This window comes from Triturus cristatus, chromosome 8, assembly GCF_964204655.1.
Source record: "Triturus cristatus chromosome 8, aTriCri1.1, whole genome shotgun sequence".
NCBI lineage: Eukaryota > Metazoa > Chordata > Amphibia > Caudata > Salamandridae > Triturus > Triturus cristatus.
Window position 1 is genome coordinate 1,564,959,693 of NC_140591.1, and position 25,159 is coordinate 1,564,984,851.

The following is a 25,159-nucleotide window of genomic DNA, read 5'->3' on the forward strand; positions in this document are numbered from 1 at the left end:
ATGACACACATAGGGAACAAAGTAAAGGACCACATTGGACACAAATGCAACAAGAAAACAGAATTGCTACAATAATACAAAGACCAGTCAAAACCTTCCACCCCCATGTGGTGATCATTGCCCAAAACCATCCAGACAACGTCCAAGTGCCATTTCTGTATGGATTTCAGCTGCAATTTTATGTAGTCTATTGATAGCGTTATAAACTGATGGCGTATGGTCAGGAATAAACACACAACAACTACTTCCGATAATTTTACATGCTCCACCTCGGTCAGCTAACATAACATCTAATACCATACGATTCTGTAATGCAACAATTCTGGTAATTTGTAGTTCTTCCGTAAGATTCCCAAGAGCAGCAGCGGTTTGATTTGTCACAGCCTCTACGACTCTTGTTAATCTCCGAACTTTCCTACTATTTAGGGCAGCTCCAACAAAGAAAAACAATCCTAAATTAAAATCAATATACTGCTGCAAACTAGTATCAGTTTGGTCAACATCATCAATAGATAGAGTACGTTTATACCTATTTACAGTCACATTGTTCAACAACTTCAAATCTTTATGATAAGATGCAGGTGCCAAAAATACAGGAGGTAATAGGAATGCTACATAGCATACTCTGGACCAACCGGCTGGCAAACGATAATAACCCTTATTCCCACATACAAAGTATGTGTTATGGGAAGCTAAGAAAGTACTATTATTCAACCCGTCAATGTTCAGGATAACGATACAGTCACTAACACCAACAGGAATATAACCCACACTCTGGACACACAGGTCCGCTTGAGCTTGTGCCACTTGAATCACAAACCGTTCTCTCCCTACAGTGTCTCTAGTGTTCGTGAAAATGTAGGGGATCGATTCCTTGTCTGGTCGATATTCTTCCCATTCCCATATTGTCCCATTTGCTTGTGGATAACCATCTTTATCTTGATGACATTCCCTATTAAGTCTAAAGAGTAATCGTCCCACCGTAGGTTTCCGTGTGGCGAAAAGCAAAGTGTACCATGCTCTACAAGAGCCATTATGAGAAAAGGGAAGAGGTATGAATGGCGTTCCTCCTTTCTTCTGATGAGCTGGCATCATACCACATATCCAACAGTTCATAGCATTAGTAGCAACATGGGTGTGATGCAACATCTGGATGAAAGTGTTATTCAAATAAGACTGACGATGCTTCAATTCTTGATACGGAAGGGTATAAAAGTAGTGCTCCTCAGGCACTGGGGTGGTCAAAACAAACAACTCACGGGCAGGAGTCACATCCTCAACAAACCATGTGGTTATACCAACAATAGCCACAATGATAATAAAGCTTGTCGCACAAAGAATCTTCTTCTTCTCCATCTTGTAGTAAGAAGTCAATATCTTCCTGAAACTAAAAAGGTTGTCAGAACTCTTCCCCTTAGGCAGCCGTTGATTTCTTCACCAGCGGGCCAAGACGGGTGTCACTACACTAATGCAGGGCTGATCCCCCCCCCTTGCCACATTGGCTCTCCGTTTCACTAACCTAAGGTCCGTTCTGACAACTTTGGATACAGCAATCACTTTCTTGGTCGGAGGTGATATCTTCCTCCTCCAGGAATCGTTTGGTTCGGGAAGAGCTCCTCAGTGTCGTTCGGGTCCACAGCACGGCCTTTCTCCGCAGTCAGGATTTCTCGATGGTCGGTCAACACAGCAGGCTCCACCAATCCAGGCGGCAATTTACGACAGTGCAAGGAGTGGATCCAGTTCTTCCGATTAGAAACCCGCACAGCTGTCCTCGTTGCGAGCAAGACTTGCTCAGGACCAACCCATCTCGGCTCCAGACTGTTCGTCCTTTCGAAAACCTTCAGCATCACCTGGTCGCCAGGTCGGAGATTATGACCTTCACCTGTGGACCGATCAGGGAGCGCTTCTCGAACCTGTTGATGAATAGAAACCGAATTATCCGTTAACTGTGCCAGATAATCATTCATCATTACACAAGGTACATCATGCAGTGACTTAGGTTTTGGTGGACCCCAAATATTCATTGGGCGTCCAAAGACGATCTCATAAGGTGTGAGACCGGTCCGAGAATGCGGTATCGATCTAATTGACAATAATGCCAGCGGTAAAGCGTCTGGCCAAGTCAAAGAAGTCGAAGCTTGGATCTTAGCGATCTTAAGCTTCAGAGTACCGTTATACTTCTCTACCAATCCCGCAGACTGAGGGTGAAATACTGCATGGAACTTCTGGGTAATGCCTAGACCCTTCAGGATATACTTTATAACGTCTGCTATAAAATGAGGTCCGTTATCACTCCACACCAATCTGCAAACACCGTATCGAGGGAAGAACTCCTTCAATAGCATCTTGGCTGTAGTCATTGCAGTATTGTCTTTCGTAGGGTATGCCTCAACCCATTTGCTGAAGGCACAAACCACTACTAGAACATACTTCAGATTGTTACAGCGCTCAAGCTGAATGTAATCCATCTGCAAAACCTCAAAGGGTGCAGTAGGTGTTGCAAATCCTCCTGCTGGAGTTCGTGTACCCTTTCCTGGGTTATACCTCAGGCAAATCATGCAGGTCTGCACTACCCTCTTTGCCGTACTAGCGATCTCCGGATGCTCCCAAACTCGTGTGAGTAATTTAACAATTGCGGAAGCTCCGACATGCGCTAGTCCATGTGCCATCTGAACCATAGGTTGTACGAAGGCTGTGGGTAACTTCCATTTATCCATCTGCCTATTTCTCCAACACCCTTCGTCATCTAATTTTCCATCATTGGACCATTGCTCCCGTTCTTTATCAGAAGCGGTCCTCTGTATCTCCAGCACTTCTCTCCTAGCATCGTGCCATCTTTCTGCCTGTGACTTCACAACATACATTGCAGTAGCACCAGGCTGCATCGCAGTCTTTCGTGCCACCCGGTCCGCCAGAGCATTCCCTTCTCCAACTTTATCAACCACTTTCTTATGGGCACTACATTTAATTATAGCAATCTTCTTTGGATATGTTAATGCGGTCAAAAGGTTGTGAACTAACTCCCCATACATTATCTGCGCTCCATGGAACGTTAGAAAGCCTCTCTCCTTCCAGAGTAGGCCGAAATCGTGCGCTACTCCGAAGGCATAGCGGCTATCTGTATAGACATTCACACACAATCCTGCACTGAGCTCACATGCTCGTGTTAATGCTATCAGTTCCGCTGCTTGAGCTGATTTCTGCGGTATGCGTGCTGTCTCCACTATTGTTTGCAGCGTGGTAATTGCATACGCTGCTGAAGTCGTACCATCTGGTAGCTTCAGGCATGATCCGTCCACCCACAGTTCTCCATCTACATCTGTAAAGGGCGTATCCTGGAGATCAATACGACCCTTTGTCTGTTCCTCAGTCACAAGAATACAATCATGTGCTTTTCGTGCTTCAGACTGAGTTTCCGGGAACGGCAACAATGTGGCTGGATTTAACGTTGCACACCTTTTTAAGGTAATATGAGGAGCCAAAAGCGTCAACTCATATCCCGTTAAACGGGCACTGGTCAAATGCTGCGTCTTTGTCTGATTAAGCAGGGCATCAACAGCATGGGGAACTAATACCAACAGCTTATGAGATAACACAATTCCCTCGCTTTGGCGTATTGACACAGCTGTCGCCGCAACCGAGCGAAAACAATCAGGCAACGCTCGGGCAACAGGATCAAGTACAGCCGAAAAGTATGCACAAGGGCGCTGCTTGTCGCCGTGCATCTGCACTAAAACTGATAATGCACATCCATCATTCTCATGCACATACAGTGAAAAGGGCTTCGTATAATCAGGGGTACCTAACACTGGTGCTGAACAAAGGGCTTGTCGTAATTGCTGAAAGGCAATGTCACACTCATTTGACCAGGGAAGAGGAATTGGTGTGTCTTTTGTCAAAAGTGCTAACAATGGCTTAGCTATGTGTGAAAATTCCAATATCCATTGCCTACAAAAAGAAGCAAGACCCAAAAATGCACGCACGTCCTTCTGTGTGGAAGGCACTGGCGTGTCCAAAATTGCTTGAATACGATCTGGTGTGAGTGCACGCCCCTCCTTAGACAAAAGGTGACCCAAATAAGTCACCTTTGGTCTACAGAATTGCAATTTCTTCTTCGACACTTTGTGATTGTGAGATGCCAAAAAGGAAAGCAAGGACAACGTACTCCTCTCACACAGCTCAGGAGTGTCAGCCGCCAACAAGATGTCATCGACATATTGTATAAGGGCGACACCCTCGGGTAGAACAAAGGAATCCAATTGCCTTTTCAATGCTTGACTGTTAATACTAGGGCTTTCTGTGTAGCCCTGAGGGACTCTACAAAATCTATAAGACCTATTATTCAGAGTAAAGCCGAAAAGGTATCGGCTATCAGGGTGAATAGGGATCAAAAAGAAGGCATTTTTCAAATCAATAACTGAAAACGTGGTCGCCGTTGGCGGGACCAAAGTGAGTAACGTCGTGATGTCAGAAACCACTGGATACTGAGGTATCACAATCTTGTTCACTTCCCTTAAATCAATGATAAACCGATAAACCCTGGTATCCGTATCTTTCTTCAAAATGGGTAAGATAGGACTGTTGCAAACATTATAGGGAACTTCTTCCACTACCCCCACCTTAATCAAATCCTGTACAATCTGTATGAGTGCCTCCTCCCCCTCCTGGGAAATACGATACTGAGGGAGGCGTGGTAACACCGCACCCTCCTGGACACTAATGTGGACAGGCGGAATCACCATCTGTCCCACATCAGTATCCGAAGTGGCCCACAAAGAACGAGGGAGGGAAGCTAATGCAGTATCCTCCGCAACCACACACATCCGGTCTGTCAGCGGGAGATTATCGTTTAAAATCACCCGTACTCCAGCGGGGGAACAGCGGATCGTAGCTCTGAAATGCTTGAGCATATCAAGACCCATAATGTTGTCAGGCGTGTTCGGGGCAAGCAGAAACTGACAGGGTGCAGAAAAGGGAGCAACATGGAATGCAAGGGGTCGGGAAAGAGGGCTTCGAGAGAGTGTACCATCAAACCCTACCGATGTAACCATTAAGCCAGATGGGGGAGCCCTCGGAACCAATTGCTTGGACAGCGCACTGCGGGTAGCTCCTGTATCAACTAGGAACCGATCAGTAGAACCCAAAACATTTGCTGAAACATAAGGACCCTTCTGATCAACCGGCACTTCAACTGATTCTAACCCCCATCCAACGCAAGCCTATGCATGCTGTGAGTCATGATACCCAGAACGGTCGTTCCCATCCATTTGATACTGGTGTTGCCTATCAAACACATTAGGCCTATCCCGTTGCTGCACACTAGGCTCAAATCGAGTACGATCATTAGAGTTCCCTCTATAATTCGAAAAGCCCCCTCTACCTCTCGGTGGTCCCTGACCACGTCCCGGACGAGATGCATACAACACCGGACAATCTCTGGCCCAATGACCCGACTGTTTACAATACGCACATTGATTTCTATTTACATCTGACCAACCCGAAGGGGGACCATAGAATCCTCCCCTACCTCTATCGACACCCCGACGAGGCGGACCATACACTTGCGCTAACATCACCTTTGTTTTCAAATCTTTCGATTTCTTCTCCTCCTGCCCCTTCGCTTCTTGCTCCTGACGCTCATAATACTTAGCCATAGTCAGGAGGGATGCCGGAGACGAAGTGGACCAAGAACTTTCACTCGCTTTTAAACGAGCTGCTATTCCCGGTAATAAGTTCGCCACATATTTATCCACAAAAAGATGGCGACCCGTATCATCCGTAAGTGACTGACCACTGAAATCATGAAATGTCTCCTCAAAGCGCGTAAAGAAATCTGAGACTGATTCATCAACCTTCTGTTTACACGATGCTAACATATTCCAGTTAATCTTTTTAGGGGGAATAATCGTTTTCAGTTTAGTCAAAATAGCAGCCGGAAGATCTAAAATAATCCGCGGTGGTTTTTGCGCGGGTTTTCTCTCCTTATCCTCATCCTCAATCTCGGACCACCTAGCCTTAAAAGCGGGAACATCATCCACCTTCCGCACAGATCTCCACATATCTGGTGGTAATATGAGCCCAAAAAACAAGTCTATATCTGCTAAAGTCATAGTACAAGAATTCAAGGCCCCCTCGACCTCTTCATAAAAGGCCGCTGGATTCTTGCGGGGGTCAGGCAATGCATTCTTTAATGCCATAACATCAGCCCTATGCCAGGGAGTATAGACCCAATTATACACAAAATATCCCTTAGCATCGGCGGAAGTAATATCTGAACTAGTTCCCGCTCCTTTAGGAGGAACATACAAAGGTGCTGCCTCTCGCATCGGTTTAGCATGCACTAGTTCGCTCTTATCTGAGTGGGAGGTAGATGGTTGGTCATCGCTGATACGTGGATCCGACTGCTCCTCCTCCCCTGCCTTTAGGCGCGCTCTCTCTTTAAGGTCACTCGCCGCGTCCCGCAATGCAAACAGTCGCCGGACCGCATCAGATGCCTTAGAGGGAGAAAAAACACCGTTACGCAATGCTTTAGCATCTAATACTACATCATCAGGCTCAAAAACTTCTGAATATTTCCGAAAGGCAGTAATCACTTCATCAGAAAAGGTTTCAAGAAAATACAACTTCTCTCTATCCCGCCACTTTTCCAAAGAGTCCAACAATTCAGCAAGGGATAACTTGCCCTTAAGTGCACGAAGAGAAATTTTCCGAAGCTCACTCATACGCTCGACTGACAACATAGACCGCCTGTCTACCTTATCCGAAACCAATCCAGACTCCTGTGATCTCGGGGCGGACGCGCCAACATAAGGGGGCGGAGAACGATCTAATAAATAAAAATCATCTTCAAGATTAGTAAGGACAGGATAAAGTGGCTGGCGGACAGCATATTGACCCGAGACTTGCAACCTACGCTCTTTCTCTTGTCTCTCCGCCAGTTCTCTTTTCTCCCGACGCTTCGCGTCCTGCGCTCGCACATGATCATTTTTCCGTTGCTCTTTATCAAACAGCGCTTTCTCACGTTTCTCTCGCTCACGCACTTCCTTCACCCATAACCGTACACATTCAAACATGTCTTGCCGAGCACGCCGTTTACACATACACTGTTCCACATACTCAATCTTACGCATATCAAATGATCCATACAAAGGCCATCGTAACTCAGGATCCTTTTTGGTGTATTTCCTCCACACTGTGCTGTACATTATAGAGGAAAGACCATGCTTCACATACATATCCCTATTAGGAGTCCCCTCTGGGGGGGCTGGAGCAGATTCCTCGAGGTTTAACCGGTTTCCAAAGCAGCAGCACCACTTACGGAGTGCGCTAAAAGCAGGCATGCTCAAAAATAATGCAAAATGTACAGTATTATCAAAAAATGGCACTTAAACTTTGCGCCGTTCAGATTTAAACAACTCCGGAGAAATATCTCCACATTACCTGCCTATATGTGTTGCACCGCATATATTCTCACAGTAATCAATACAAAATATGACCGGTCATCACAAATCAAACTCAAATAGCCAACCCAGGCATCAAAACTCGGAGCAAGTACCGTACAACGGTTCTTACCAATCAAGAGTGTCCAGGTTCCAACTGCCAAGTTCCAAAATTCGCCCAAACGGCTGTCACGGCAAACCGACAGAAGAGGTCTCAGTCGAGGACCGGCGCCACCCAGAAGGTCAGCTCGGAAGGGAAGGAAGAAAACCTCGGGATGCCAGGACTAAAACGCCACTGGCAGTGATCACATCCCCGGCAAAATTCCTCACCTTCGTCACGACCAGTCCTTCGAGCATCCGAGTCGCCGATGAGCCCCACGTGACGGGCGCCAATTGATGAATACAGGCCCCAGCTAGGCCCGCAGAATACAAGGGTTCGCCCTCCTGTAACAAAAACTAGAAGGAAGTTGGCACGGAAACTGCAAAGTACAAAGACAGAGTTTATTAACCCTTAAGGGTGGTCCTACAACCTATACAACACTCTTCAGTATTGCATAGAGTAGCACAAAGAACTTGCGTACACGGTCCCCTTTTATACACAACAGAGGGGCTCATAAGTGGGTGGATACAACATGAGGCAAAAAGCATTACCTTTTATGGACATTTTCGATACAGAACCAATATGTGGGCGGAGTTAACACACTCCTTAAGCCCACGAAAACATGGTCAAGCAAGGACTAACTGATAACAGATGTGGTCAAGTCTGGGCATGCGCCAAACGGACAAAGGAGCTATTTATAGACTGTTACTAGGCAGATTACAAGAACAACTAGCGAAAAGGTAGGACTCTTCTCGTGCTGAGCACGTGGAGACACGACAATACAAAATGGAGTCCGGACATTAGTCAACATAAGACAAAAAACATGTTTTAACTAGAGAGAATTCATGTCTTTAGTGAATGCTTAATCATATCGCTGTTTTAGTTTTCAACATGGTACCCCTCCCCAGTGGATCCCTGCTACGAGATCGCCACAGGAGGGCGATCCCCAAGCAGGGATCCACCTACAAGACACCAGGGAGGGGGGAGCGGCCCCTTGGGCAAGGGCCTTTGCTCCCCCAAATAATTTTGGCATTATTTAGTCTTTTTGCCCCCCCTGGAGGGCAGATGGGGGCAGTAGCCCCCAATCTGCCCCCCGGGGGGGCAAAGAGCCCACTAGACACCAGGGAATTAAAAAAAAAAAAAAATAGATTAGGGGCCAATGCCCCATCTGCCCCCCAGGAGGGGCAGAAAGACTGTGATTATTGGGGGGTGGGGTGGGGGCATGGGCCTGCCCGTTTTGGGCAGCCTCCACCCCACCCCCCAATAATCACAGTCTTTCTGCCCCTCCTGGGGGGCAGATGGGGCATTGGCCCCTAATCTGCCCCTTCGGGGGGGGGGGGGCAGAAAGCCCACTATACACCAGGGATTTGTTTTCAGTTTTTTTTAGGGTGGGGGCTGCCTGAAACGGGCACGCCAATGCCCCCACCCTCCCACCACCATTACAGCCTTTCTGCCCCCCCTGGGGGGCAGATGGGACATTGGCCCCCAATATGCCCCCCCGGGGGGGGGGGGCAAAAAGAACACTAGACACCAGGGAATTAAAAAAAAAAAAAAAAAAAATAGGGGTGGGGGCTGCCCAAAATGGGCTGGCCCATGCCCCCACCCCACCCCCCAATTATTACAGTCTTTCTTCCCCCCGGGGGCAGAATGCCCACTAGAAACCATGGATTTTTTTGTTTTATTAGGGTAGGGGTAGGGGCTCCCCAAAATGGGCCTGACAATACCCCACCCCCAGAGAAATTCCAGTCTTTCTGCCCCCCCGGAGGGCAGATGGTGGCAGTGGCCCCTGATCTGCCCCCTGGGGGCCAGAAAGCCCACTAGGCACCAGCGAGTACACAGGCTTTTTTATGCATGGGGGTGGGGGCTGCCCAAAATGGTCATACCAATGCCCCCACCCCCACAAAAAATAGCCACAGTCTTTCTGCCTCTTTAGGGGCATATCAGGATGAAACCCTCTTCCCCGATTCCCCCCCAGGGCGGCAGAAAGGCCTCTGGGCGCCGGATTTTTTTAGCAATGTGCATACCTGTGGATTTTGGGCCCTAGCGCAGTTGGCACGTAGGCAAACCTAGCAAACCTGTACATTCTTTAAAACTAGACACCGAGGGGAATCCTGGATGGGGTGACTTCACTGGCTCTCACCAGGTTCTGTTACCCAGAATCCATTGCAAACCTAAAAATTTGTCCAAAATACCACATTTTCCTCACATTTCTGTGGTGGAAAGTTCTGGAATCTGCGTGGGTCCACAAAATTCCATCCACCCTGTGTTCCCCAAAGTCTTCAGAGAAAATGGTACCTCACTTGCGTGGGTAGGCCTAGTGCCCGCGTCAGGCAAGGGCCCAAAACCTATTGAGGAGACATCAAAAGTACCTATCACAAAACAACCTGGTTTTGCAAAGGGGGTCCTATGAGTTTTTGGCCCCGGGCTTTCCAGGGAGGTATGGCTTGCGTGGATCCCCCAACGTTTCCCTACCCAGAATGGCCTGCAAACCTCAAATTTAGCTGAAAAAAATCACGTTTTTCACACATTTTTGTGTGGGAAAGTTGTGGCATTACCGGGCTGACACAAATTTCCTACCACCCAGCGTTCCCCCGGGTCTCCCGATAAAAACGGTGCCTCACTCGTGTGGTAGGCCCAAGTACCCGCGACAGGCAAGGGCCCAAAACTTATTGAGGCGACATGAAAATTGCCTACCTCAAAATGACCTGGTTTTGCAAGGGGGGTCACCTGGGTTTTTGGCCCTGTGCTCGGCGGCCACCTAGGGGAACCTACCAAACCCACACATTTCTGAAAACTAGACACCAGGGGGATTCCAGGGAGGTATGGCTTGTGTGGATCCCCCAAAGTTTCCTTACCCAGAATGCCCTGCAAACCTCAAATTTAGCTGAAAAAATCACCCTTTTCACACATTTTTGTGTGGGAAAGTTGTGGCATCACCGGGCTGACACAAATTTCCTATCACCCAGCGTTCCCCCGGGTCTCCCGATAAAAACGGTGCCTCACTCGTGTGGTAGGCCCAAGTACCCGCGACAGGCAAGGGCCCAAAACTTATTGAGGCGACATGAAAATTGCCTACCTCAAAACGACCTGGTTTTGCAAGGGGGGTCACCTGGGTTTTTGGCCCGGTGCTCGGCGGCCACCTAGGGGAACCTACCAAACCCACACATTTCTGAAAACTAGACACCCGGGGAATTCCAGGGAGGTATGGCTTGCGTGGATCCCCCAACGTTTCCTTACCCAGAATGCCCTGCAAACCTCAAATTTAGCTGAAAAATTCACCTTTTTCACACATTTTTGAGTGGGAAAGTTGTGGCATCACCGGGCTGACACAAATTTCCTACCACCCAGCATTCCCCCGGTCTCCCGATAAAAACAGTGCCTCACTCGTGTGGGAGGCCCAAGTGCCCAAAACGTATTGAGGCGACATGAAAATTGCCTACATCAAAACGACCTGGTTTTGCAAGGGGGGTCACCTGGGTTTTTGGCCCGGTGCTCGGCGGCCACCTAGGGGAACCTATATAATATTTAATTGCTCCTGGCTGTAGGGAGTGTCCTTGAGCAAATCTGCCACCCTCAGCGTAGTGTGCCGTCCCCTGCACATTAGCAAACAGAACTTGGCAAGTAATAGCTGCAGCGCAGTTAGTTTACATTCTTCTGGAGGTGCCTCCTTCACATATCCCAAAAGTGCAACGTGCTTGGAGTGCTCCAGCACTGTTCCCGTGATCGCTGCCAGGGTATTAGACACCCACTCCTAGAATTGCTGCGATCCTGGGAAATCCCATGCAAGGTGTAAAAAGCAATACATGGAGACCACAATCCTGCAGGGGGTGAATGCAAGGCCACACTGTGCATGATGCTGCTGCAGACAAATCGGAGGTGGCTCCATGGCTCAACAAGATCGGGAACAGGGTGCACCCTAGATGCGTGCCCTTCGTCTCCGCAAAGGGGGTCATGATCGTTCCATTAACACTTATGCAGGCCATCAGTTGATCATATAACAATGTGAATAATAATAACAAATTTGCACTCATGCTCAGCCATGGCAGGAGAGTGAATAAATATGGCCACTTCAAGGAGTAAAATGGCTTAATGCTATCTAAAATACAGACGCTGCTCCCAAGGATGGCTTGATGGTGTGGAGAAGGGCAAAAAAATATTCACAGATTGTACAACGTGGATAGGCCTGGCATGAATCCCGATTGATTCAAACTGATTATAATTGGTAATAGCAGGAGCAGTCTTGAGGCAATATTTTATTGGCCATATTTATCAGTGACAGGTGGAGATATGAATCACAGTGCAATGGGGTCCTTGCCGGGTTTAACAATTGTTGCGACTAACATCTCCCTCAAGGATGGTGGCAATACCCCTAGTGAAAACCATTCCTCATACACTGCGAGGAGGTGTGGAGCGAGTAGGTGAGCATACTCCTTGTAGAATGCGGTCGAAGGCCGTCCAACACTAGTGCCTTATCAGCCGGCATAGCATTAATGATAGGGACCACGTCCTCTACTGTGAAAGTGTTCTTCAAGGTACCTCCTCTGGACATCTTCCAGCCACAACAACTGTATTGATTCAAAGTAGTCCACTAGATCAGGGGCTTGAGTTATTTCCCGTGACTAATATAGTACAGAGAAAAAAGGATCATCTCCGCCTGCACCGCCTCAGTAACAACATGTGCACAATGCTGTTCATCGAGTAGTTCTACTATGTGGTTACTGGCCCAGGGTTTCCAAAGCATCTGGGCTAGGGTTTTTCCTGCTGTGTCTCCTTCCCCATATCACACATGGGTTTCCTTACTCAGATAATGTTTTTCCCTCTGTGCTACCTGTTCAAGTTTTGCCAGTTTGTTGCGTATGGCCGCTAACATGTTTGCGCTGCCCTCCAAAAATTAACGCAGTTCCAGAAACCTTTTCCAGCATCACCAACTCCCCCCACAGCATACGGAGCACCCCAGCCTGCTTCGCGATACAGTTGCTGCGTAGTACCACCTTAAACACCTCTCAGAGTGTTGTGTGCACCATCTCTAGTTTATCATTATGCTGAAAGTATTCCGCTATTACAGTCCACATTTCTTCCCTTTGGTCTTGCAAGGCCCCAGTAGAAAGTCTCCAGGCAAATGTGCGCAAAGGAATTGTCTGGTATTACCAACTCAAGCAGAACAGGGGCATGGTCGGAAAGTGTCCAAATCAGGTGGGCAACTCCAGTGATCCACACATCAACATCACACGATGTCAACCAGAAGTCTATGAGGGTACATGGTGTGCACTGCTGCTATATAAGTGCCTTCTGAAGTTTTTGGGTGTTGGCAGTGCCAGATGTCAGTCAACTCAAAGTCATCTATAATCATGCGCAGCTGGGATGCTGCTTGTGAATGAGGGTGCCTTATATCACTTGATATATCCACATTCGAATGTAGGACAAGATTAAAATCTCTGCCCCATATGATTGCGCAAGGGCCCAAAGAACTAACCACTCACCACATTTCTTCAAAGAACTGGGGTCATCAACATTAGGTCTGAAAACTGCAAAAAGATTAATCGGGTGGCCGTTCAAGATGCCAGAGAACAGTACATGCAAAAAAAACAGTTGATGGACAGAATGCAGAACAATGTCATACATTCACCCCAATACAGAGATCTGGGCCTAAATCCATCGTTTTTTTGCTCACCATGCCATTCCAGTTTGAACCCAGCCATATGCAAATCAGTCTTGACCCTGTGCACCATGGGAACAGTCCAGCCCGAACTGCCAAGCCAGGTCCTCCCTGGACTGGAACCAAGCATCCTAGGACCGGTTTCGGGGTTTCACCCCTCTTCAGCCAGAATAGCTTGCTTCCAGTGGCACGGAGAGCACGGGACTCACGTCTGAGCATACCCGTCCCACTCGGGGTGACAAATGCAAAAACAACAGTTGATGGACAGAATGCAGAACAATGTCATCAATTCACCCCAGTAGAGAGATCTGGGCCTAAATCCATCGTTTTTTTGCTCACCATGCCATCCCAGTTTGAACCCATCCATATGCAAATCAGTCTTGACCCTGTGCCCCATGTGAACAGTCCAGCCCGAACTGCCAAGCCAGGTCCTCCCTGGACTGGAATCAAGCATCCTAGGACCGGTTTCGGGGTTTCACCCCTCTTCAGCCAGGATAGCCTGCTTCCAGTGGCATGGAGAGCACGGGACTCACGTCTGAGCATACCCGTCCCACTCGGGGTGACAAATGCAAAAACAACAGTTGATGGACAGAATGCAGAACAATGTCATACATTCACCCCAGTACAGAGATCTGGGCCTAAACCCATCGTTTTTTTGCTCACCATGTCATCCCAGTTTGAACCCAGCCATATGCAAATTTTTTGCCAATGTGCAACATTCCGTCCATCATCTTGTGTGTTTTGCTGTTCGCCCTATGTTGGAAGGGTATGCCCAGACGTGGGTCCCGTGCTCACTACGCCACTGGAGTCAAGCTATCCCGGCTGAAGAGGGGTGAAACCCCGAAACCGGTCCTAGGATGCTTGATTCCGGTCCAGGGAAGACATGGCTTGGCAGTTCGGGCTGGACTGTTCCCATGAGGCACAGGGTCAAGACTGATTTGCATATGGCCATGTCTGAACTGGGGTGGCGTGGTGAGCAAAATACCGATGGATTAAACCCAGATCTGTGACTGGGGGTGAATGTTTTGCCAATGTGCAACATTCCGTTCATCATCTTGTGTGTTTTAGAGAACAGTACATGGCATCCCTGAGGGCCTTGCAGTACCTGCCTTGTATGCTTCAGTAATTCTTTACAGATGAGTATGGCCACACCACGTGCATAATTAGAATAGTATGTTGCGTATTTTCCACCTACCAATCCGGTCCGCAAACGTGCCTGTGTACCCTCTGCAAGATGGAGTATCTGTAGAAAACAAACATCAGTCATTGAGACCACGTACATTCCAGGTTAGGTCCTCAACTGAATTCATGTAAGAAGGAGAGCTTACCAGGGAGTTGTGCTGCATAGGAATCATTTCCCATTCGCACATGCCACCTAAAGCTTGACGCCAAACTATATATGTAAGGCCTATATACTGAGTAGTGAGAGGAAAAGGGACAGGGAAACCAAACGGCAAACAGTCTACTTTAAACAGGATTAACCCCAAAACATTCCCCGCACCTCTCACTATAGCCCCCCAAATGGGCCAAATTCAGTTAACCCTCCCTTTCGGCAACCCCCAACAGTGTGACAATGAACATTTCCAGGGACTCATCCCATGAGGGCAAACCAGAGATCCTGTGCACTCCCACCTACAGTGAACTGGGTAGGCAGAGAAAACATTTCTTAGGGGGAGTAATTGCAGAAGTCATAGCTAACAGGAGATTTAGGGGGACAGTCATCAACATTCACCCCACACATCCTCCTCTGACGAAGGTGCAGCACTTACTACCGGTGTACCCCGTACCTCTCTAACCAGTGACAGCTTAAGAGAAGTGTGGATCCTACTGTACCTTGTCCATTCGGTCACTTCTCCTCACAGGTACTGACCTCACACCACAAAGCAAAGTCATATCTAGGGTAGGAGTACTGGCTCCCACTTATACAGGGCCAAGACAATGACAAGAGGCGTGGAGGATCACAGTTGCACCAATAGATCCCAATAAAACCTCTCAGGGTGCCTGCCAACTGCCCCCCGTCATCATCTGGGGGACCACCCCTAACGGGTGGCTTTTGCCAGCAGTTTACATGTTCCTGAGTAATCATTGTCCTGGGTCAAGCATCCATCTCATGCAGGGAGGTCCTTCACCAGGCCATTTTCACATAGGTTTTTCGTGGTCTTCCCTGCAGGCCATCGGCAACACTCCTCCTGCATTCACCGTGGTCAGTAAAGTAGCGTTTCTTCCTTAGTGCAATATGCACAGCTTTGCAGGGTATATCAGGGAATATTTAGTCTCTGTGCACTGGAGCGTATGCTTCACTGGTAGGAATTCTTTCCTAGCAGCATGTACCGTCAGCGTAAAATCCTGGTATTACATCAGTCATCTCTCGCTTCAGTGGCTTAACACCACATCTCAATCCTATAATTCAGTAGAAGGGCTATTATAGGCTGTGGTGGAGTTCCCATGGAGGGCCTTTGTCCCAAAAACCGGTGTGCTTGTTCCACTGAGAACATAGTGAAAAGCGCCTCTCTGAAGAGAGTCCGGAGCATCTTCTCTACATAGTCCTCCATCCTGCCCATTGCTGCAGACTCAGGCACACCCAGTATCCGTGGATTATTTGTTCTTGAGCGTGCTTGTAAGTCTTCATTTTGATTGTGGATTAGTTCTAATACTTTTTCCATATGCAGGAGTTTTCCTCTGTCACCTGTTTGCCTAACTTCTACTTCTGAGTTACGGTGCTCAAGCTGTTCTATTCTATCGTCATATTTGTCTACTTCTTCTTTGAGGAGGTCAAACCTAACTGCTAGGACGTTCATTTTCATGCCAATTGCTATAAGGTACAGAACTATAGCTCTAATATCAGCTTCTGGGTCTTGGGCAGCTCTGCAATATTGACCCTGTAGGGGATCCGTGACAGGAGCATCCATAGTGCGTGTCTGTCTTCTGTTCTTGAATGTGGGCTTGGCTTGTTTATCATCAGCTTTGCCAATCTTTTGGGTACTCAAGGTGTCTCTACGACCACCAGTGCAGTATGAGAGCTGATCTCATTCAATCCCTTGTCATCGCCAGGGTCCCACCACTCCCTATCAACAAGTCCGCAGGGGGCACGAGCAGACTACTAGCGCTAGCACCGTGCGCAACTTCAAATCAGCAATGCCAACTTGTTTGCTTTTCAAGTTCTGGAGTTCATGGCAGACAGAGAGGAGTGCCACTCCGGGTGTTCAGACCCGCCTCACCCGAATCCCCCATGGCAGCACGAGCAGGCCAGGGATCCACACAGCAATGACGCTGAAGCAATGCAACCTTCATCACCTCCTCCCACGTTTAATTTGTGGCCGCAGTAATTGAGCTTTGAGGCCCAGCACAGCAGGCCCCACTTAATTGGTAATCATGTATGATCTCCACTACAATGAAATGGCAAGAGTCCTGTTGAAATATCCTGGAGCAGCCCAGTCACATCTTCCTGTGCCTGTTTCCAATATGTCACCTCAGCAGTACAATCAGACTTGCACTTGTCTTCCCTGCACTCCTATCACCACTTAATCACGGGCTTCACTTATCATATTAGCTGCCCCATCACGAGGCCGTGCATACCCTGCAGTGTCCCACTCAAGAAATCAACTGCAAGTTCACATGCCTCGGCACACTCGTAGCACACTTGCCAGAGTGTCTTTAGGTTGCAGGCAGCAGCGACGGGCCATCACCTGCTCCAAAGGCCGAAACCGAGGAACCCAGATCCTCATAGCAGCACATTCTTATACACGGTCCCCAAGCCTCAGGTCCATTTTTTGGCATCAGCGGTCACGCCGATCCCGGGATATCCCCCAGGCACAGTGGCATCAGGGAGCAGTGTCACTTCAGGCAGGCTCAGGGCTGCATGCAGGCTCCCCCCAGCCACCCACCACCAGCTCCGCTGTCCATCAGACAGGAGGACCTGGGTCCAGCAGGACAATCGCTCAGGCATGTGTGCCCAGCTCAGTCTGGGTCAGGCCACAATCAGCAGAGGAACTTGGATCACCGCTGCTATCAGGTATCAGCTGCATGACCGAAGCACCACCGACCGCAGTCTCAGGAGCAATGCCAGCTTTGCGGTCCATTGCCCGGCCCGCACACGATGCACTGAACAGCTTCTGCATGGCCAGGGTTTTTGCCCCCAGATGCCCCCCTTATTTGTAGGATAAATGATGGATTAGCGCTCCAGCCAGCAGAGCCACACTAATCTGCGGCCATCTTGTGACTCGTCTCTCTAGCACCCCCAGTCTGGAAGAAGATTTAAGCGCAATTGACTCCTCTTATATAGGCCAGTGCTTGATCCTTACCTTACTTTCTCAGCCCTCACACACAAACCATCTACATTCTCTACTGGGTTTTCTCTCGCAGCTTGAGATAACAATATATCATTGGAGGCACCCTCCTGGGATCCCAAAACTGTAGCATTATCGGAACCTGGGTGTGAGATCTTCTTCGCTTCTCCCAGAATATCAGCCTGGTCAACAATATTATTGTCTGTGATATTGGTATGGGCATGCAACACAGAACTAGATGCAGCAGCCTCTACTTTATTTAATGAGTCCCGAGACAGCTGACTCCAGAGATTTTGCTTACCCATCAAAGGCTCCACCCTAGCTTCAATATTCAGCTTAAGCTGTTCCGAAACATTTTATATTATCATTAAAAATAAAGCCAGGGGCCTCTTGCAGCACTTCAGCAGTGGAATCATTGTTGAAGCAGTTTGTGTCATTCTTGTTGGTATTGCAAGCCTGTATGGACTGTCGTTTCCTCTTTGTTGGAGGTCTGCCATCACTTGCCTGTGATTGGCCAAGCCAATTGATCCAGACTGCGCGAGCAAGCCCTCCAGGCCTTCCAACTCAGAACCATGGCCATCCCCACAATCCTAAAGCCCCACAGAAACCTGGCTAGCTTAAGGGGGTAAACAGGGGTGGCTGGTATTCTTCAAGCTCAAGAGAAATCTGCCATTCAGCGAGGTCTATTTCCTTAGTGACCATGTCTACCGCTGTGGACAAAATTGAGTCTAAGGTGGTACTGTGGGTCTCACGATGAGAGCAGGCAAGTTAGTTAGCCCCTGGTGTCTTTCTTTTACCCATTTGAAAGCAGGGAAGTGAATCTTCGGACTCGCAAAATAAACCATGAACTCCCAAACCTACACATCTATTAAGTGAGGATTAGCCCTACCACAGTTGGCCAAGTTAAGATCAATCTTGATGAATGAGAACTGCAAGAAAAAAACTACTCACCTAAATAAGTTGTCCATCCTCAAGCCAAGAGGGATGGCCCAGCCCGGCCTCTGCTGGTCAATGGTGGGCCATCTTTTGGCCCGGTCTTCACCTGGGTATGCACCCGGGCGAGTGTTACACCTGTGGGAATCTTTCAGTGCTATGAAGCATGGCGAGATGCCTGGCTCCTCCTACCAGGTCTGGCAATGATGTATGGGGCTGGTAGACCCACTGCTGATATGGCATGTCCCACGGGAATCCTCCATCACTACATAGCACGCTGAAATCCTGGGCCCCTCCTCTCAGGTCTGGCAATGATGTACAGGGCTTGCGGTCCCGACTGACCATACTGCTTGTCCCACACCCACAGGAATTCTCTAGTGCTATATAGTGCATCTATATACCTATATTAGAAAAAAAGGATCATCTGCACACCATTGTCTATAATTTTGCCACCTTTCATGGAAATCTGACTGACCATTTGACCGCTATGCATGAGTACAAAATCTATGGAAAATGCATTTTGAGATCCCCCCTTTTTCTTTGCACCCCCTTGACCAATCACTGCAAAAACTTTCATTATCAGCCAATGTAAAGAAAGTTATAGGTCTTCAAAGTTTTTGGGCGATTATTTAAAGGGGCGCAAATTTATATACGTCAAAAATCCAAGGAATTCCAATGCCTGGGAATCCTAACTATAACTAAACAGTGGTTACCGCACTCTGCAATACGCATGTTAGAAATGGGGGTCTCTAGTTGGCAGGTTGTTACCCTGTCCAAGTAGGGACCCTTCTTCCTAGTCAGGATAAGGGGGATACACTTCTAAAATAACCCCTGCTCACCCCCTTGGTAGCTTTGCACGAGCAGTCAGCCTTACCTCAGAGTCAGTGTGTAAAGCATTTGCACATAACCAACAGTAATACAGTACATGACAAAAGGACACCACACCAGTTTTAGAAAAATATTCAATATTTTATCCGTGCAAACAAGTCCAAAAACGATATAAAATCCACCATATAGTTCTCAGACATATCAGTAATCAAAAATAGACTTAAAATACAGCTCCTTGAAGTCGATAGCTCAGTCCGGGACTATCACGGCATTGTGAACAACAAATCCAAACAGTTCTGCTGACCGTGATGTCGCCGGCCAGCTATGAAGTCAGGGAGACCCACAGAACAGTACCTTTAGAATGCCAGGGTGTCGGTGATCTTGCGATGAGCTCAGATGAGCCGGAGTCAGCAGGCTTCGATTCCGGAGGTTGGTTCAGGAGTCATTGGGCCCTTAAAATTACATGCATTGCAGATTGGGAGTGCCGGCGTTGGCAGGCGTTGGGGTTGCAGTGCGCAGTGCAGTGGTGCGGCTTGCGTGCCCTCATGTCGCGGTTCGTGCAGCGGCTTAGTGTTGGTTGTCCAGCAGCGTCATGAGTAGGGGTGGGCAGAATTTGCGAAAGCGACTTTCACAAATTATCGCGAAAATGTTCAAAATCTCCGCAAACACGCGGAAATATTGCGAAGATGCGGAAGTTTTTTTCCCGCCCGTTCGCGGTATTTTCTGCGTGGTCGCGGCTCGCCAACTTACCCATGCGGTTGCGGCCATCTTGTTTTCACTCTTCTCGCGGTGCATGATCGCGAGAAGAAAGACGTGATCGCGCGACGCATGACGTTACTGCAGGCGCAAACTGTCGCGAGACAGCGCAAATGGCTACCAGCAATCCAACATCTCATGGAGAACGCGACCGGATTGGGAAAACTTGTCGGCGAACGCGGGGATTCAGGTAAGGCGATCGCGCGCGCGCGAGAATGTATTATTTTACAGTGCGAGCAAGAACCAAATTATCGCTAAGCTGCGGAATGCGGAAATTTTGACATTTTCGCGCTCTCCGCGGAACGCGAAAATGTCAAATTATCGCAATTTCCATGAGACCAAGGCTGCAGTGCGAAGTTATGCGGTGCTTCTAGCAGTGCTGGCAGGTTGTGGTGCAAGCAGCACCATTGTCATTGCTGAAGTGCTGTCATCGGCTGACAAATTATAGTCGATAGTGCTGGCATTGGTAGGCCAAGGCTGTGGTACGGGATGAGGCGGTGCTTCATGTAAGTTATAAGCGGTGCCCTCGAACCGCAGTGCAAGCACCGGCGTCCAGGCCAGCATGGAGCAGCGTTGTTGGTGAGACCAGGACTGCGGTGAGAAGCAGGAGTGTGTTCCGTGTTCTCCCGGAACGGTGTCCACAGATCACGTGCAGGCAGTTGCATTGGTGAGGGCATTGAAGCATCATTGGGGATTCCAAGGCAGTGGTGTGAAGTGAAGCGGTGTGGAATGCATTGCCAACAGGTTATGGTGCAAGCAGTGGCTCGGTGGTGGCATCGGGCATTGTCTTCGGTGAGACCAAGGTTGAGGTGCAAAGTGTGGCAGTGCTCCCTGCTGTGCCTTCAGGTCATGGTGCCAGCAGCGGCATATTTGAAAGTTTTGGTTACCCCTTTTCTCTGTGGCAACTGAAACATCCAGTTCCAGAAGCTGGTGCCCAGAATAATTCCTTGATTGTTCTGAGACTTCCAACAGGAGGCAATCTCTACATCAAGCCCTTGGTGAAACTCAAAACAAAGAAGTTGCAGAAAGTTCAGGCCAGTCCTTTCTCTGCCCAAGACAAAAGCAGCCACTGCAGGCCAACATAGCAAAGCACACAGGAAAGTGTTAGTTGCTCCTAACAGATTATCCAGCTCTTCTTCTTGGCAGGTTCCCTGGTTCAAAAGGGTTCTAAATTCTGGGGTCTGGGCCCCAATATTATACCACATTTCCCTTTGTTCTCTTGTGGCATGGAGTCTCTGTGCTTAGTCCAAACCAGTTGTGTCCTCTCTGGTCCAGCTTCGTGCAGGAGGTGGAGACAGAACTGTGTAAGGCAGACCAGGCGTATTCAGAAGCACGGAAATCTCCCATTGTATCCAATGGGACAGATAGCCTTTCAATAGTGAAAAATGTATTACACTGTATTACACTATCACAACATGTCACACACCCAGACATGTCCTACCTTTCACATACACTGCACCCCGCCCAGTGGAGTACATTGGGCCTAGCTGAAGGGTGCCTTACATACAAGCAAAGGGAAGGCTTGGTCTTGGCAAGTGTGTTAACTTGACCGGTCGAAATTGCAGTTTAAAACCGCACACCGACACTGCAGTGGCAGGTCTGAGATATCTTCACAGGGCTACTTGTGGGTGACACATTCAGTGCTGCAAGCCCACATGTAGCATTTGATTTACAGGCTCTGGCTACTAGAGATTTACCAGTAAATAAAATAAGCCAAACATGGAAACACCAATCCATAAACACAATTTACATGGAGAGCATATGCACATTAGCACTGAATAGAATAGCAGTGGTAGAGTGCCCAGAGTCCTAAAACCAACAAAAACGAGGTAAAAAACAGGAGGCCATAAAGCAAAAAGTCTGGGCGTAAACCCGCTAAAAAAGCTTTAACAACGCACATATATATATTTTTTCTCTTTCTACACCGCTATTTTAAATGCATCCCTTAATAGCCCTTTTGCCTACCCATTACTTTAATAAGCCTTTATCTTATACTTGCTACCCATAGCCTTACCAATCCCTGAACGCTCAAAACTGCTTATATCTCTTACCTTTACCCTTCCCTGCATACTAAACAAACTCTTAAAAGCCTTACTAACGTGGAGTATTACCCATCCCTGAACCCTAAAAACTCTTTATTGACCTGTGGTCTTCTTCATCCCTCAAATCTAAAAACCCCTTTAGAAACGTCATTACCCGCACCCTTACCCATGTTGAAACCCTAAAGAAATACTTACAACCCCATACTGTTACCATCCTTGATCCCTAAAAAAACTTGCTAGTCCATACCTTTACCAGTCCCTGAACCCTAAAACACCTTTAAAATTATTTCTTCTCCACACAATTACCCTGCTCTGAACCTTGAATACCCTTTCAACCCGTTATCAACCATAACACTTACCTATCCCATAAACATTAAATCAACTTTTTTTAAATGGCATTATAATTCTGTCATCAAAAAAATACCAGTGTGGAAAAGTACAAAAAAGGACTGTGTGGTACTGATCTCTGTGATAAAGGCATGCATGGTAATATCCTGTAGACTAAAGACCAAGGCTGGTCTCTCACTTGTCAACTGTGCAAACCGCTGAAGCAGGAATTGAGGGTGTTCAGGTAGAGCATCCATCACATGGCTCAGTTCAAAGAGGTCAGCTCTGAAAAGTGATTCATCTACTGCCTTAGGGTTCCTTCAATGAGTCTTGTTTCAAACATGATTCAGATCCTGATTCAAGCACAGATTGGAGTTTACACCAGATATGGGGCCATATTATCAAGAACGGCGCAAACATTATCGTCGCAGGAAACTGCAGCTAAAGCGGCGATAAGACGCTTGATAATATGCCCTAGAGAATTCCAGTAGAAGCCCAGGTTTGAAGTCCTTGACACCAGAACCTGGGCTTCTATTGGAATTCTATAGGGCATATTATCAAGCCCCTTATCGCCGCTTTAGCGGCAGGAACCTGCCGCTAAAGCGGCGATAATGTTTGCGCCGTTCTTGATAATATGGGCCATGGTTTTCCGAGATTTGCTGTAAATACAGCTGTCACAATTCTTTTAGCTACATGATTCTCATCAGTTAGTGCAAGATGGAGTTCAGTGCTATTCCAAATTATGCACCTTGAAACAGGGATAAACATCTGTAGTTATTATTCCCTGTTCGCGATGCAGCACACCTTTAACTGGTATGATGGGCACAAACAAAAACACACGGATGTTGCTGAGATCGCCCCCAGCAACACCCATTGCATGCCACTTTAACGCAGAAAACTGCCAACCTCACATCCAGACAAACAACAACCTGAGGGACTGCTTAGAAGCAGTTACTTCTTGGATGACCTCTTCTTGTCTCAAACTAAACGGGGACAAGACAGAGCTGATGCTCCTAGGTAACTCCTCCAATACCATCATCAATTCCCTCTGGCCAGTGTGCCTTGGACCAACTCCCATTCCCAAGGACTCAATCAAGAGCCTGGGTATCTGGTTGGATAAATCTTTTAACTTCACCCACCAGGCAGCTAAACTCTCAGCAACCTGTGTTGGCACACTTAGGCTCATTCGGGAAATTCTTCCCCTACTTCCCTTTAAAGCCAGAGAAATCATGATCCAAGGCCTCATATTATCTCGTCTGCACTTTGGGAATGCCCTCTACTTGGGGGCTCCCTAGGCTACTCTAAATAAGCTCCAGGTCATCCAGAACTGTGCAGCACAAAATCTCCTTCAGATTCCTCGCCATCTCTCGGTCAAATCTGAATTAAGGAAACTTCGCTGGCTTCCAATTAGGGAAAGAATATCTTTCAAGAGCCTATGTATCGCTCATCGCGCCTTTTGGAAAACGGGCGCCACTATCAAACACTCCCTGATTTCTCCCCACCTACCCACTAGACAACTCAGATCAGCTTCCATGTTTCTGACCACAGTGCCCAAAATCAAGAGAGCCAGATCTGGAGGCCGGTTGTTCTCCTACAACTCGGCCAAACTCTGGAACTCTCTTCATCTACACTTACGCTCAGAAGCTAATCATCTATCCTTTCAAAAGGGGCTAAAAACACTGCTGTTTAATATCTCAGACTAGGTCCTCTCTCCGTCTATTCACACTTAACTGTATATAGCGCTGGGACGCCTCAGGGTAGCTATCGCGCTCTACAAATGCTCTTTCATTTCATTTCATTTCAGTGAGGGCCTCAGTTATTTGAAGAGTCACAAAGAATTCTAGGATTGCACCTGAAAATCTGCTCCAGTCATTGAATTCCAACAGTATTTCTGCTTAACAACATTTTATTATGTGGATTCCCCACCAGTTAAAAAACAGACATACTGACAGGAGTATTTCAAAGGGAACAATGCATTTGCTCATTAAACACCATTTTTTTCTTCACATAGAAGCTATTGTTGCTTATGGATAAACCTGTTGCCTTGTTTCTCCACGGGAAATGTACTTGTTCATTTCCTTTTCCTGTCCTGGAGGTGTATGACTTCCTGTTGTTAAAATAAATGGAAATGTTTTTTCAGGGTGGGAGAAACCCGGTAAAATGTTCATGGATTGCCACAAACCTATGAGAAAGGGACTCTTAACTGTGTCATGAGTGGCTAAGTGTTCTGTCACTCTCCCTTTCCCACCCCACATCTACAGTTATGACAGTTGCAGAATTCACAACAGCAGAAGGGTTTCAACAACTGTAAGTGCACTTTACTCCATAAAAATCCCACTAATCATTATTCAGTGTATCATTGATGAAACGAAAATAAAAACTTAGCACCTGCTTTACAACTAGCTGCACATACCCGCTCTCTTACACATTGTCCTGTTACTTGGGGGCATGCTTACAATGCCCCTGCAGCACTTTTATGATGTTGGAGCCTTCCTTTTGTGACGCTCCAGAGGTGCAGTGTGCCAGCCCATACTTACAAGGCCACCAAAGCCACCCTGCGTGGCTTTTCATGGCCTTGTAAATATCGAGTAGGTCAATGCCTTACTCTGCGTGGAATGGGCGTTCCATGGGTGCTGCTGTGGGTGTTCCTTCGCGATACCCATGGTTTTTCACATTTCCCCAGATTTAGAACAGGGACAGCGCACGATTAATGCCTTCCCAAAGCAGGCGTAACAGGGAGAAATGTTTACATTACTCTTCATTTTTATCACTTTCCAACGCCTCCTCTGATT